The 14542-nt window shown below is 39.7% G+C and overlaps 1 protein-coding gene across 4 annotated transcripts in view; it reads right to left on the bottom strand.

Annotated features, from left to right (window-relative positions):
* ARB2A (ARB2 cotranscriptional regulator A) overlaps nt 1–14542 on the bottom strand; it is a 385998-nt gene that overhangs the window by 198056 nt on the left and 173400 nt on the right. The window lies entirely within an intron of this gene.

Below are 14542 nucleotides of genomic sequence, written 5' to 3'. Positions count from 1 at the left end.
CTGTATCAAACAGTAATAAAGAGCCTCAAGCAGTTGTCTGTGCTCATGCCAGTTTTCATGCTTTAATTCTGCTGCCCTGTGGTTCTTAGCTTTGACATTGAGATCTGCACGGCCACCAGAGATAATTATTTCAACCTTCAGGCCATCAGGCACTTATTTTTGATCATGGATATGTACGAGATGTTTTTTGGCTTCCCAAGCTTGCCAACTGGATATCAGCAGAAGGGTAAAATAAGCAAAAATGGTAAGCATTTTAAGAGAAACTGCAAATACTAGGCTGTATAAATGTTAGTTTTCCTGTTAGTTTTTTAGGCATTACTCTTACTAATAGATGCCTATTAAATATTAAGAACACACAATCACTTCAACTGATCTGAATTTCTCATCCCAACATTGTTACAAAGAAGAAATATAAAAATCAGCTTTGACTGTATAATACTGCTGTTAGTAATACTGTTCCAATAGCCTGTAATCCATTAAAGCAGTCTGCATATCATGAACCCACATTTTACACAATTTATGTGGTGAGTCACAGAAATTGCAATAGCTTTTCACCAATTCCTAACACAAATAAACTAATCTGTGTTATAACGACTATGTTGTAAAATGTCATTTTTATAGAGCACCGGTTTACAGATTCCAATCTTTAAAAAACAATCTATATATGCCACTCACATAAATTATCAATCTCTAATTACTCCTCAATGCTTTATTGAGATATGATACAGAAGATTCTGTGCAATTAAGTTACTTTATAATTCAAAAGTTAATATGCCAAAGAAAGCACACAGCTGAAATACTAAGAGTTCACTAGACTATAAGAGTGATTTTTTTTTAAATACAGGACACTTACTTTATGTTCTATATAAGAAGTAGAAATTCAAATTCCTTTGCATTTAAATGATAATACTTAAGGACACCAAAGCACTTTACAAATAATGAATTAAGTCACATATCAGCCATGTGAACTTGGAAAGTGCTACTATCTCCACTTCACAGGTTTACAAATTTGAGTTAGTGAGGTTAAATGACATACCTATGGTCATTCAAGAAGTCCACCACAGAGATGGTGAAAGATCTTCTGAACGCCATACTTTAGTGCAATATCCACCATACCTCTCACATGACAATACATATAGCTGTTTTAAAAATGAGAATCTAAGCCCACAAATGTGACTCTGAAGTATAATACACCTACTACCTAGGAAAATCTCTTTGGACTATAAAGTATTTTATAATACAGCTGACAAACTAAACACCTCAGTTTCAAAGAAAATGCGAAAACCAAATTACAGTTTTAGAGTTACACACAGAAAATGACAAAATGTAACCATCATGCAAGAAGAAATGAAAATAAGTTATACGCAACACAATAATAGGTATTCATGTCCTTCAATATACCGGACTTGATCACGCACAGAAAGACCACGGGTACTACACAGTTTGCAAGCGACTTAGCTGAAGGACTGATGGGGTATGAAGGCAAAGGGTTCTGAGGACAACTTTGAAGCTATAATTTGTACCAAAGTACTGATTGTAGAAGACTCTTTTTACTATAAATCCAGAACAACAAAATAGCAAAAAAAATTAAATTGCTAGTCTCTTTTACCTTGCATCCACCACACTGCTCCCCACTCAAATATTTTTCTTTTTTAAAAACAAATTGTATTTATTTTTAGAATAAGAAAAATTAACTGGACTGTTTAAACCAAATGTGTTAAAGTTACAACTAAGATTGGGAAACTACCTACATTTAATACATTGTTCTTTAAAAAACTGAAAAGAAACATGAAAATTCTCATTTCACATCACAATATATGCATAAGAAACAGCTCTGTTTCTTACAGCTAGCATATTTAATGTGTTCCTACAACTGCTCTGATATACACACATTCCCTTTTATTGAACAGCAGGAGCCAAAATTAATGTCATCCTCAGGCACTGTAAACTTTTACATGTTCATGTCTCAAACACTAATTTAATAAAAATAAGATTTCCCTACATATGAGCACATAATATTTTTCAGCTCACTGTACCCATTTTTGGGTAGATATTTTTGTTTACACAATTTGAATTTAAGGAAGATAAGAAGCTACCTTGGCAAAGAGAAATTTAGTAAGTTGGAAGCAGGACTAAATTTTGCTGGAAAAGGAACTCTCTCCAAGCAATAGATTTTTTTTAAGCTTCAGTAGAGTTAATAAGAATTGAAACAGTCAGTTCTAGGTGACTGGTGATTACATGAGTATTTGCCTTTTAAACTGAAAAACATAGACATGTAGTGATGACCATAAATATGAAACTTTAAAAATATGAAAGCTAACACTCCAAAGAGCTATCGTCCAATATGGAAAATAACCAGATATAACTTAGATTAGATTTGTTTATACCTCTTATTTGATAACAGTTTCTGGTCAATCCAAGACCTTCCCACTTCAATTGAAAAATCTAAATATAGTTTAGCAGTATAGAAAAGGTTGAGACTCCAGTACAGAAAAGCATTGAAAAGTGACCCTCCAGCCACCCTATTAATGTTAATGGGACTCCTCCTCCATCTCTTTCTCCTATTCATTTGCTTCAAATACGCACTGAAGTGCATTGTGCTCAACATCACCCTTCAGGGCTGAGACCATAGTGCCTTATACTTTAAGATCTCGAAGCCCTTTACAAATATTAATGAAGTAAGCCTCACTACCTTTGTGAATCATACATACAGAGCTGCAAAGTTTTGTGACTCTCCATGTGTCAAATGTCTCCCAAGTAACAGAGTCACTAATTTTTCTCTCTGAGTGCACACAAGCTCTTTTACTTTCTTCAGAAATAGGGACAGCCTGAGGATGTCAGAGTTGACTGTTTTCTTAGGTTTTTATACTGAGACCATCACCATGACTTTTGAACCTGTCAAGGGAGTCTAGGGAATCCAGAGAGGACTAGCCTGCTTCCCATTAATTTAACATCTTGCACCATCCTATTGGTTTCCCCATTTCTGCTTTCATTCGGAGCCTTCTTGCATGTCAGACGCAGTCATTGCCTCACTTCTGATACTGCACCTTCTCAAACCTCTTACCCTCCCAGTTAAAGCAGTTCAGCCAACAGTCCACACCTCTATCTGTTTCCCACATGTTTAGCCTAAACATCCTCAGAGAAGATAATTTCTATCTCCAAAGTGCTGGCTTTGCACTGATCCCAGTGATAAGGAACCTTTAGACCCTTCAGTCCATCTTAGATGTGTATCACTCCAGCAAACATGTAAGCATGCACAATGAAGATGAGGGAAATTGGAAAAAAAAACATTCGGATGTCATGACCACCACATCACACTTGACAGCTGTAATGATCATTCCTTCTACAGATGAAGAAGGTGAAGCTCTGAGAAAGGAACTGTTTTGCCCAGAACCACACAAGAATTTTGCAGCAAAGCTATGAATTTCAGCTAGGTCTCAGCCTCATACATTAAACTACATGACCATCCATTCTACAACTACACGATTTATGATTGGATTAATAAGCAGAGTCAGAAACCAAAAGGATTCAGATTGACTAAAATGATATCACAAAATTACACACCACATCTAATCCTCTCGCCGTCACAAGGTATAATATGATTTAAATGTCAAGGCCTGTCATGACCTGTCAACCAGTAGGGACATGGCAGAAACTGTACAAGGGAGAAAAAAGGAAGAGCATTGGAAAGAAACAGATTTGTATATAGCTACTTCCCAGCACAAATACACTAAGTTGAAGTGCAAAGAGATAACTGATTGTTGTGTGCCACTGGTGGAGAAGCAGGGAAAAAATACCCAACGAGATCCAACACAGGACTCACTGGTTCATAAATTTTATAATATACACATGAGGCAGATTAATAGGCAATCAGCATAAGGGTTACCTAGGTGTGTAAAGAGAACTGAGGGTTCTGAACACCAGGGCAATATTATATTATATAATTATCCAAATATTCCAGTCCAGTTGTTTTGGACATGCAGTGAATTTGCTTGAGAAGAGTAATTAACACATTCTGATGAATTTTCTGGATACTAAGGAGACATACATTAATTGATCACAAATCCTTAGTAGCTTGCATTGGAAACTTTAATAAGAATGGAGAGTTATTTGCAAAGGAATAGCATGTATTGTTACTATTCGTTGAGGAAAAAAGATATTAGGTTGATATATTTTTCTTTCACTATGTGTAAGGCAAGATTATTAGACATGAGGTGTTCTGTGATGGTAGAAAGCACATTGAGCTACAAAGAGTATCCCTGTCCAATTCGGCCAAAATTTGCACTCAAAAAGGAGGATGATACATTAGATATTCTATGAACACTTAAAAAAAAAGTTGAAAAAAAACTGAAGTTTAACTGCATTATGTTTAAAATCTAATAGAAGAATGAAGCGTCACAGAGAACAGCAGAACACATACACACAACATTTCTGAAAATAAGATTTTCTCTTTCAGATTTTACCACCAGATTTTACCCCAGCCCCAGCCCCAGCCCCAGCCAGCAGGTGCAGCCTTGGGTGGGCTCCCCGGCCCAGGGCCACCAGTGTGGCAGCCACAGAGCACTACAGGTAAGCTTCACTATATAGTGCCTCTTGACTGAAGGCACCCAGCACTATATAGAGCAGCTTACCTGGACAGAAATCACTATATAGCCAGCTGTGCCTGGGCAGCTTTCATTATACAGTTCGTCATGCCTGTTCAGTGAAAAATCACTAAAGTTACAAAAGAAAAATATAAAACACAAAGAAATGACTGTTCACACTCTTCATCAGTTTCCTTTATTTCATAGGAAAATGCAGAAAAAAGAGGAGAGATTCAATACAGGTAACATCCAGCACCTGGTCAAAATGAGTCCCAGAACTAGATAGATAAATGCAAGATTCCTTTTCTGCACATGCAATTATCTCAAATCCCTCCATGTGTTCCTTTGCTGGTCTGTAAAAATACTAGTTCTTCCTCAACACTCCTGATGGACAGCTGTGGGAGTCTGAAGAACTGTGGCAAGAGTGAAGAACTCGACATCTGTACCCCAGACTTTGTCTTTCTTCATTTGGCTTTGGAGCAAGTACTTCTTCACAGGAAGACTGACCAAAGCTTCAAAAGCTTCTTGATATTCACGAGATTTCATCACATTCACAGCAGCGGCTCTTACCACAGTGCAGTAGTCTTCAGACAATGAAATCTGTTTATTTCCATCACCAATAATCTTGTCTAGATTATACGGTGGACTCAGCTTTGCTGATTTCTTCTGTGTGCCCTGTGTTTGGTCCGGGAATTGGATTTTGCAGCTTTTTACAGGCTGCTGTTCACCAAGTAGCTGAGGTGGGAATGCAGGGTTTGTCAGGACTCTCACCCATAATTCTGACATCAGTTTCTGCATGGTGCAATGTTTTTTCACAAGTAGTAGCAGGCATAGGAATGACGGGCATGTCATCATGGCTCTCACTACATGATACGTCAGTGTCTGCAGGGTTTGATGGTGGTGGTGAGTTTGGAGGCTCTTTCATCTTGGGAGGGATTTTGTGCTCATAAAAGGCTTTCAGATTCGAGCCATGATGCTTCTTCTGCAGTGTATTGCTTTTTTCATTTATTAAGGTATACAAGCCCTTTAAGGTATACAAGCCCTTTGAGTTTTTTTCCATGGCTGTATAAGGGTCCAGGTAGGGTAGCTGGCCTTTATCCCCCTTCCTCTCTGCCTGTCGTACATTGTAGAGGAGCACTTTTTTGTCCAATTTTAATGGCTTCTTCTGCTTATGACATTCTTCATAATCCTTTTTTTTTTTTTTGTCTTGTTTATGCCTTAACAATGTTCTTTGCAGCCTCCTCCTCTATAAGATTTTTGTACCTGCTTGAAGGTGGTCAAGTGATCTTGGACATCACTGGCATCTAAAGTACACTCCATTAAGTCAAGATCAACAGGAGTCTCAATTTAAATCTGCATTGCCATCATGGTCTAGGCAATGTATGGGAAACACAGGTTTCCTGGCAGACATAAGTTCATAAAGTATAACTCCTGTTGACTTATGCTCCGATGTTCAGAATGCAAACAGGACTCTCTGTAGCACCTTCGGCCACTCCACTTGTTCACCTCCTAACACTGTGAGCATGGCACCCTAAATTGTCCAATTTGCACACTCTACCCATTTGCCTGTGGGTGGTAAGCACTGGTGACCCTCTATTTTGCTCTTCTTAAAAGATGTACTTTTTTTTTATACTTCGTTATGGATCTCATGCCCCACTCGTTAATTTGTATTTTGGTATAACCAGATCTGCAAATTGGCTTCTAAAAGGAAAAGTGCCACCTCTTCGGCATTTTTATTCCGCAAAGGCACCACCTGTAGCCACTTAGAGAAATAATCTACTACAACACAAATACACATGTAGCCCTTTGGATTTCGGAGTGCCATACTTCATTTGGGATGGGCACATTGAAGTTCTGGAGCTGACTTGCACATTTTTGGCAACTTTCTGGCAGCACTCACAGGTGGCAACATATACTCCAACATCCTCGTTCATATTTTGCCACCAGAAACCTGAGTCTAATAGTTTCCAAAGGTTCTTATGGTGAGCTAAGTACTCTCACAGTGCCTTAGCCAGTTTTGCTGTTGCTATCCCTTCGTGAGCACATTTCATTAGTTCATATCTTCTTCACCTGTCTTTAATAACCTTTAAAAGGTTTCTTGGGTTTCAAAATATTGTTGTACCAATAACGGAGCTCTCCATTCCTTACTGGGAGATGCTCAGATTGTTGAATAAAATTATTCTTTGCCCCAGTATTCTTGACTCTATTGACAAGCTCAGGGAATTCACCATTCAACAACTTAACTTTTCATTTCTTCATAGTTGAGTTCACCATCGACCTTCCCTGCTTTTCTGATCTCACCATCTTGAATTGTCTTGCCATTTGGAAAGATCTTGCCATCTTGAAGGAGTGGGCCCTAATTAAAAAGTTGAAGTAATGGATAATAGAGTCACTATAACAGAGATAATTTCAAATAAATAAGCTTGGTTTTAAAATGTAAGTGGTCAACTGTTCAGAAACACCTGCTCTTCTACCATTTGTGGTGGAAGATAAAATTTCGTACCTTCAGTGGCTTTTCCTATGCACCTATTACATGTCTCACTTCATTTTTCAGGCAGCATACACTATATCATGAAAGTCACCCATCTTTAGTCATTCTCACCCAGGCAAAAGTCACTAAATTTAGTGTATGTTGCTTGGGTGAGGAACACTATATAGTGCTTGCTACCCGTTTAGTGCTTCCTACTTCCTACACAGGCCCCCCTATCATGTGGCTCCACATGGTCCTCCTGCTACTAGCCTCCCAACCCAGGCCTCTCTGGTTCAGTAACATCCATGGTCCTGCCAGACCACACAAGTTATTGGACCAGATAATCCCAGTTCTGGGAGGTGCATTCTGTAGTTAGGTTATGAAAACACACATATTTGGAACTAACTGTCACTGAAGAAAAAGTGCAACTGAGAGTTTCAGGAAAAATGGGTTTTGATTTAGTTGAGCTCTTATCCATTAAAAATTACACATGCTACATTCTTGTTGTATTTTACACACAGTTTTCAACCTAAGCTTGTAAAGTTCTGTAACTACAGAAGACCACAGGACGTATGTTCAGAATGAATGAAGTTTCACAATGAATATTTTTGTGAATAAATCCTTTCCTCATTTACTGCACATCCTGTACAGGTAAAAGCTCTTACACTTCTCTCTTGTAGACTTTCCAAAATGTCCATGTGAGGGTTTCCCTCAACAGACTTCACAACACATGCGGGATGGTATTCTGGCCCTGTCTATTTAACACACAGTTTTGGCAGTCCACAGCATTGCCACCACACTACTGCCCATGTTGTGAAGCAAGAAGTAAGCCACAAGAATATACTTGTAAAACTTTACTGATAGCATGAACTCCTCCCTCACAAAGGCTCTTTTAGGAACTCCACACAGCTTGGACTTAAATTAGTTTGCAAAATATTCCCCTTTAATTTTTACCTACCATAGTTCTCCTTGGCCTCCAGAACATATCTCCTTTGCCTTCTCTCTATACATCTCCTCTTTCCTTCCCTCCCTCCCTCCCTTTATCAACATCTTCCCATCATTTCTACCCTCTTCTTATTACTCCCAACAGCTGTAACTTGTCTCATTGTTCATTATTTTTCACCCTCTCCCTAGCTTGCACTCTCTGTCTTCCCCTCCTTCTTTTCAAATATATTTTGCTCTAATCTTTGTCCAACTTTGGTTCACTATACTCTTCACACACCGAACATTTCCCTGTCACCAGTTTTGCTGTTTCAGTCCCTCCCTTTCCACCTCCTTCTTTGCTCTTGCTTCTGCTAGAATGACTGAGCCATTCCAACTCCTCCACCCTGACAACATCTCTGCTATGATCTCTTCACTTCCCACTCCTTCCACCTCCAAAGTCTCTTTGAAGCTGCTGCATAAGAGCACTTTCTTATCCTCCTCCCACTTTGCCAGTTGAGTTATCTTCCAAAAATCATGGGGGGTGGGGAAAAGGGAACTGAGTTTCTCATCCCCAAATCCTGCTACATCTAACTTCTCCTTCTTCCCGTTCACATTAACTCTCTTCCTGTGACTACCACTTCAAAATCTTTTCTCCTGTCTTCCTCATGTTGTGAGAGCTAAGAAATATCTTTCTTTCCCCCACTACAGTTTTTGTCTGACTTTCACTCCTGGGTTCTTCCTATAGACATCCACATGTATCCTCGGCAATTTTAGTTTCCCAACTGACAAATCACCTGATCCTCCAGCCACCCATTTCCTAGATCTCACCTCCTTTGATCTGCAACTATGGGCCAATTCACCAAAATGGCCACTTACTTGATTCTGTCTTTATTAAGCACTGTCATCTCTGATTTTCCCCCTCTTTGACCACCTCCTTAACACCACTCATAGATGACCAACAAAATCGCTCCTTACTCTTACAACATATCCTGGCACCAATCCTTCCGTTACTTGCTGTCCACCAACATCCACAAATTCTTTTCTGCTCTCCTTAATTGCTGATTACTTTCAGGACTTTCTTTCCACCTCCTTTGACTTGTTTGTCTCATTTCCCATCACAAGAGCTGCCCAGCCAACTCCAAGCTCTTAGTCAGCTCCAGTGTCTGCTGCCTATTTACTTCTGGTGCTGAATATCTCTGTCAGAAGTATTGTGATCATATTGATTTTCTGCATTACAAGTTCACTTCTTCCTTTAATTCTGTCATCTTCTCTTCCTTCATTGAACCATGTACCTGTACATCCAGATTAATTTAATTACTTGTCTGCCTCCTAAAACACTTCTATTTCTTCAAAGACAAGTCAAAAAAAATCTGATGGGACCTCCCACTTCATGTTCCTGACACCCTTCCCCAAAACATAGTACACTCTCCTCCTTCCTGCCATCGCTGACACTGAGAATTTACTCTTCTTTTGCAGCTACTCTTCAGCTGTGGCCACACCACCTCTCCCTTTTGGAAGGGGCATGTTAATGAGGGAGTTCAGAAGACGTTAATGGAGTGCTGACATGAATATGCAGCTGTGCGCGATTTGACTGTGCCACTTTTGGAATGGACGTCATCCACGTAAATGGGAGGGGGGCTTTCCAAAGGACCCCCCTGCCCTGTCTTCAAAAGCCCTTTCTTCCTATTTGGTTTTAGGAAGAAGGGGCTTTCGAAGTCGGGGGTGGAGTCCTTTTGGAAGGCCCCCCCCAGGTACAAGGGTGGCGTGCGTTCCAAAAGCAGCTCTTTAAAAACTCACACGCAGCTGCCATTATGGTAATGAGGTGCTGCATATTCATGTCAGCGCTCATTAGCGTCTTCTGAACTCCCTCATTAAAATGCCCCTTCTGCAGGGAGACGCAGTGTGGCCATAGTCTTCCTGATTTAGTGACGACATCTAATCTATTAATCTCCTTCATCCTCTCTCTCACTGTCTTATTATAAAACTCTCATATTCATTATTTCCTTCCCCTCACAGTACAATTGTGCAGTGGTTTCCCCTCTCTTAAAAAAACCACTGCTGACCCTCAAACTATTGCCCAATATCTTTCAGTATCTCCAATCTGACCTCCCCTGTTCTAAATTCAACTGAAAATACTTTCAGGCCTGCATCTATACTCATCCTTGAACTTTCGATGCCATCAATCAATGTCTACTTTTTAAATTATGGTCCCACACTGGGATTCACAGTTTTTAATTCTTGCTCTTCTTTCACTTTTTTGATCACTCTTCCAGTATCTTATTTATTGGGCAAATCGTCCTTTCCCCCAATTCTTTCTACTGGTGTCCCTTAAGGCAGACCTCTTCCTCTTTTGCAATCTCACACAAGCTGATACAAGTTCCGTACAAGCTCTTATCTGCAAGCATGGCTTTGATTTCAAATTTATCCATTTAAAAATTCTCTCTAATGTTCAGATACCTCTCATATGCAATGTATTATTTTAGCCCATGATTCTGACATCTTTTTATGGGTGTTCAGTTGTCATCTCAAACTCAACATGGTCAAAACTGAATTCTTGATTTCCTACCCATCTTTCCTCTTTTTTTTCCCTGCCTTTCCTTTTTTCATTAGTGCCACAGACCACAGTTCCATACTCCCTCACGTCCATAGTCCTGGTCCACTTTTAACACTGGCTTTTCTTGAACCTGTGTATTCACGTCATTTCTAAATCTTGCCAACTTCCTCTACATAACATCTAAAATACAACCTACCTTTCTATCCACAAAACATTCCTCATCTTATCTATTATTTACTGCAACCTGCTCTTTTCTAGCTTTGCTTACCATAACCTTGCTCCCATCACATTTATTCAAAATGCTGCTGAGCTGGGATTATTTTCCTCGTTCATTACTGTGACCACACCAACTCCCTCCTCTTTGAGCCCGTCTACTGACACCTTCTTCACTACCATCAGAAGAGAACTTTTTGTCTTTACCTTTGAGGCCCTTCACAACTTAGTCCTACCCTGTCTAGCTGATCAAGTAACTAACTGGAAAACCAGTCTCTGCCTTTGTTCTGTCAATGTTAAAAGCCACCCACACATCAGCTTCTCTCTAAATCACATCTGTGTTGCTGCCCTTTATGCAGGGGGAAAACTGCTTGATTGAATCGATACAGTGTCTTTATTGTCCCTCAAATCACTTCCTAAGTACATTTTGCCACATGCTTATGAAACCTAATCTGCTGGCCATAGAAAGATAGATTTCCCCTTCCCCTTTTTTCCTTTCCTGTCCCAGTTAAATACACCAAATTATAATGTGTGTAACTTACAAAGCTGTGCCATTTCCTCACCACACTCCACTTGCATTTTCATCCGCATACTTCTACACATTGCTTGTTTAGGATCTTTAGATTTAAAGATCTCTAGATCAAAACAAAAAACAATTGTGTTTGTATAAAGCTCAGCATAATGGGGCCATCCTGAATCAGGCTTTTGGGAGATTTTATAATAATGAGATTTTTCTTTTCTTTATTCCTCTCTTGCCCTCTGCCCACTCCCAAAATACCTCTAGAAAATGCTGTCCAAAAATGGAATAAACTTTTTTTTTTTACACTGGCATGTACTTAAAAGTCATGAAATGACACTATTAAAATTGCATTAAAACAACAACATTGCCCCCATGGACAGATACATAACATTATTTAAAAAACACAATATTTATTAAATAAGCGCACATAATATCAGACAATGTTTTCAAGAGCCATAAATATACATGTGGTATCTTGTATTACTAAATAGTATTATGTGCATGTCTGATGAACTGAGTCCATTCACTCACAGGGGAATTCTGTGCCACAAAATTAAAATTTCAGCACTAAATTAAATATCTATACACAATATTTTAAAATTCTGAATATTTTGTCAAACTATCACAATATATCACACCATTTTCAAATTATTTTGGGAATTTATTTCAAAATACTTGACAACAAGAAAGTCTAATGATACAGACAACAAAAACATTCAGGAAATATTTTTGACAAATTGATTCCTTATAGGCACAGTAATACAGACCTTTGTGTATTAAATTCATTTAAATTACACTATAAAATATATTTCCCACACCCCTTGGAAGCAGTGCAAAGGCTTGAGGGATGTTCTAGTGGAACAGGGAGTAATCGCTGGGAAGCAGCCTGGGAGTGAACCTGGAGAGTTGTCGGGTGTAGATGGAGAAGCATGGAGCAGGGTGTTTTTTGCCGGGTGGAGGGACTGTCAAAGAGTTGAGAAGCCTCAGCCATCCAACACACTCTTGGTGACACCCAGTCTTTCTCGTTCAGCCATATACATCTGCCCTTGTCCTCATGTGTGCCTGCACTCCAACTCAGTCACCCTCTTCCCCCCATGTGGCCTGGCATCTCCTTTCCCCTCATGTGTCTTTGCCCCCTCACTGAATTACTTCTCCTCCCTCCAACCTTCCATGTGTCTACATCCCTCTCCCCAGGTCACTGCACCCCCACTCAGCCCCCCTCTCCCATCCCCATGTGGTCTTGTATCCCTCATCACACCCTTTGGCCCTGTACTTGTGGCCAGCTAGCCCCTCCCCGTTCCCATGTGTCCCTGCACCTCTCCTCCATTACCCTGAGGTCTCACTGTAACAATATAACAAATGTGGCTTTTCTACAACCATACTGAGAGGCCTAGAGCTCCTCTGCAGCCAGAATAAAGTGCAGAAGCCACCTCTAACTATAGACCTAGTAGTCACATACTCACATCCCATCTAATTTTTGTTACAATAGCATCATGACAGGTTGTTAAGAGGGAGATCAATTATTAATGCCACCCCCTGTCACCAAATAAAGGAAAGCAGACCTCAAGATGGGTAAAGAAAAGTTAGCAGCATTTTGTCTGACAAGAAACTACTTATCAATAACTGAGGCTGTGGAATCCCCATCCTTTTGATGATTGCCTTCACTTTACTATTGTTTTATGTATGATCTCTGTCTGGTTTGTAATAGTGTCTGTCTGCTGTATAATTAGTTTTGCTAGGTGTAAATCAATTAAGGAATATGATTGGTTAGGTAATTGTTACAGTAGGTTATGATTGGTTAGTAAAATTATACTAAAATAGTTAAAGTATAGCTGAGCAGGACTCAAGTTTCATTACTTAAACTGGGGTCCAAGGAAGGAAGGAAAAAAAGAACAGCAAGAAGAAGGGACAAACCTGCGAAGAGTCACCCCCAAGACCAGAGCTGCCAAACATTGATCTGCAACAACCAGCATGCAGAGACCTACTTTGTCTGTCCAACATGGGAAGTCCACTTGTCTTTATCACGAGTGGTGAGCATGATACTAAGTGCTTACCATGTATTCTGCTATCTTGTCAAATGAAAAAAAAATAGAAAATAAGAAGATTAATGTGTAAGGCTTTTTCAGTGGTACAGATCCTGCATACATGCAGGGAATTATGCCCTGTGACCTACGAATTGGGCAAGGGGTGGGGGAAGGGTTTAAATTAACAGGGTCAAGCTTTGAGCTCTCCGGTTTGGGTAAATGTGTGCATGTCCCTAAAGTGTGGAAGGGATAAAGAAATTAGTGTGGGTAACACCATACCCTCACTCCTGTACAGCCCCAGGTCAGCCTATCCCCCCATTAGTTCAGTGGTTTGATTTTTTTCAGGAATAAGGGGCTGGCGACGGATGGGGTTTTGCCCGCAGAACCACATATACGCTGCCTGTTTTCTGCCATGAATATGCAAATCATCCATGTGAATATACAAGTAAGCAACCATTTGCAATTTTGTGAGCCCTCATTTGCCTCATACTGCCAGCAGCCAGACTGAACCTCGATGCAGCCTGAGTTTTTGTTTTGTTTTGTTTTCCACATAGCAACAGGAGAGAAGCAAAGCATTTTTAAAAATAAGAATGAATAGACAGGGAGACTCAGGGGTCATTTTAACTCTTATTTTTGATTGACTAAATTTCAAATTGATATAGTCTTCCTTTAAGAATAATTTTATAATGGTGAAAACATGCTATCACGCACAGAACACTTAAGTTTGCAGTATCATTAACTTGGGTGTACATAACACTAACATGAGGAGGTGGTGAAAAAAGAAAATGTGAGCCTAGTGTGTCTTAGGCATTTTCACTACAGATAGAGGAATATTAATGCATCTGTACAAGGCACTGGTAGAATCTCACTTGGAATAATGCATACAATTCTGGTCACCCATGTTCAAGAAAGATTAATTTAACTGGAGCAGATGCAAAAAACAGCCACTAGATTGACCATAAAAATGGAAGGCTTATTTTGTAAGAAGAGACTTGGAGGCTGGCCATCATGGCTCTACAACTCTGGCGCTCATTTTCAGTTTCTCTCTTTTGTTTTTACAGGTCAGGCTTCAGGACAGCCAGATGTCAGGAAATAACATTCCCTAAACCCTGCCCCCCATGCATATTCTGGGAGTTTTTATCATTTACTTCCTGGAGTATGAGGCAGCACCAAGCATTCCCTCTCTCTTTCTGATCACCATATGTGGGGTCAGGAAGGAATTTTCCCCCCAGTCACAGTGGCAGTGATTTAGGA

This window comes from Carettochelys insculpta, chromosome 5 (genome assembly GCF_033958435.1).
Source record: "Carettochelys insculpta isolate YL-2023 chromosome 5, ASM3395843v1, whole genome shotgun sequence".
Taxonomy (NCBI): Eukaryota; Metazoa; Chordata; order Testudines; family Carettochelyidae; genus Carettochelys; species Carettochelys insculpta.
The sequence above is the reverse complement of the archived record's forward strand: the minus strand, read 5'-3'. Positions and strand labels throughout refer to the sequence as shown.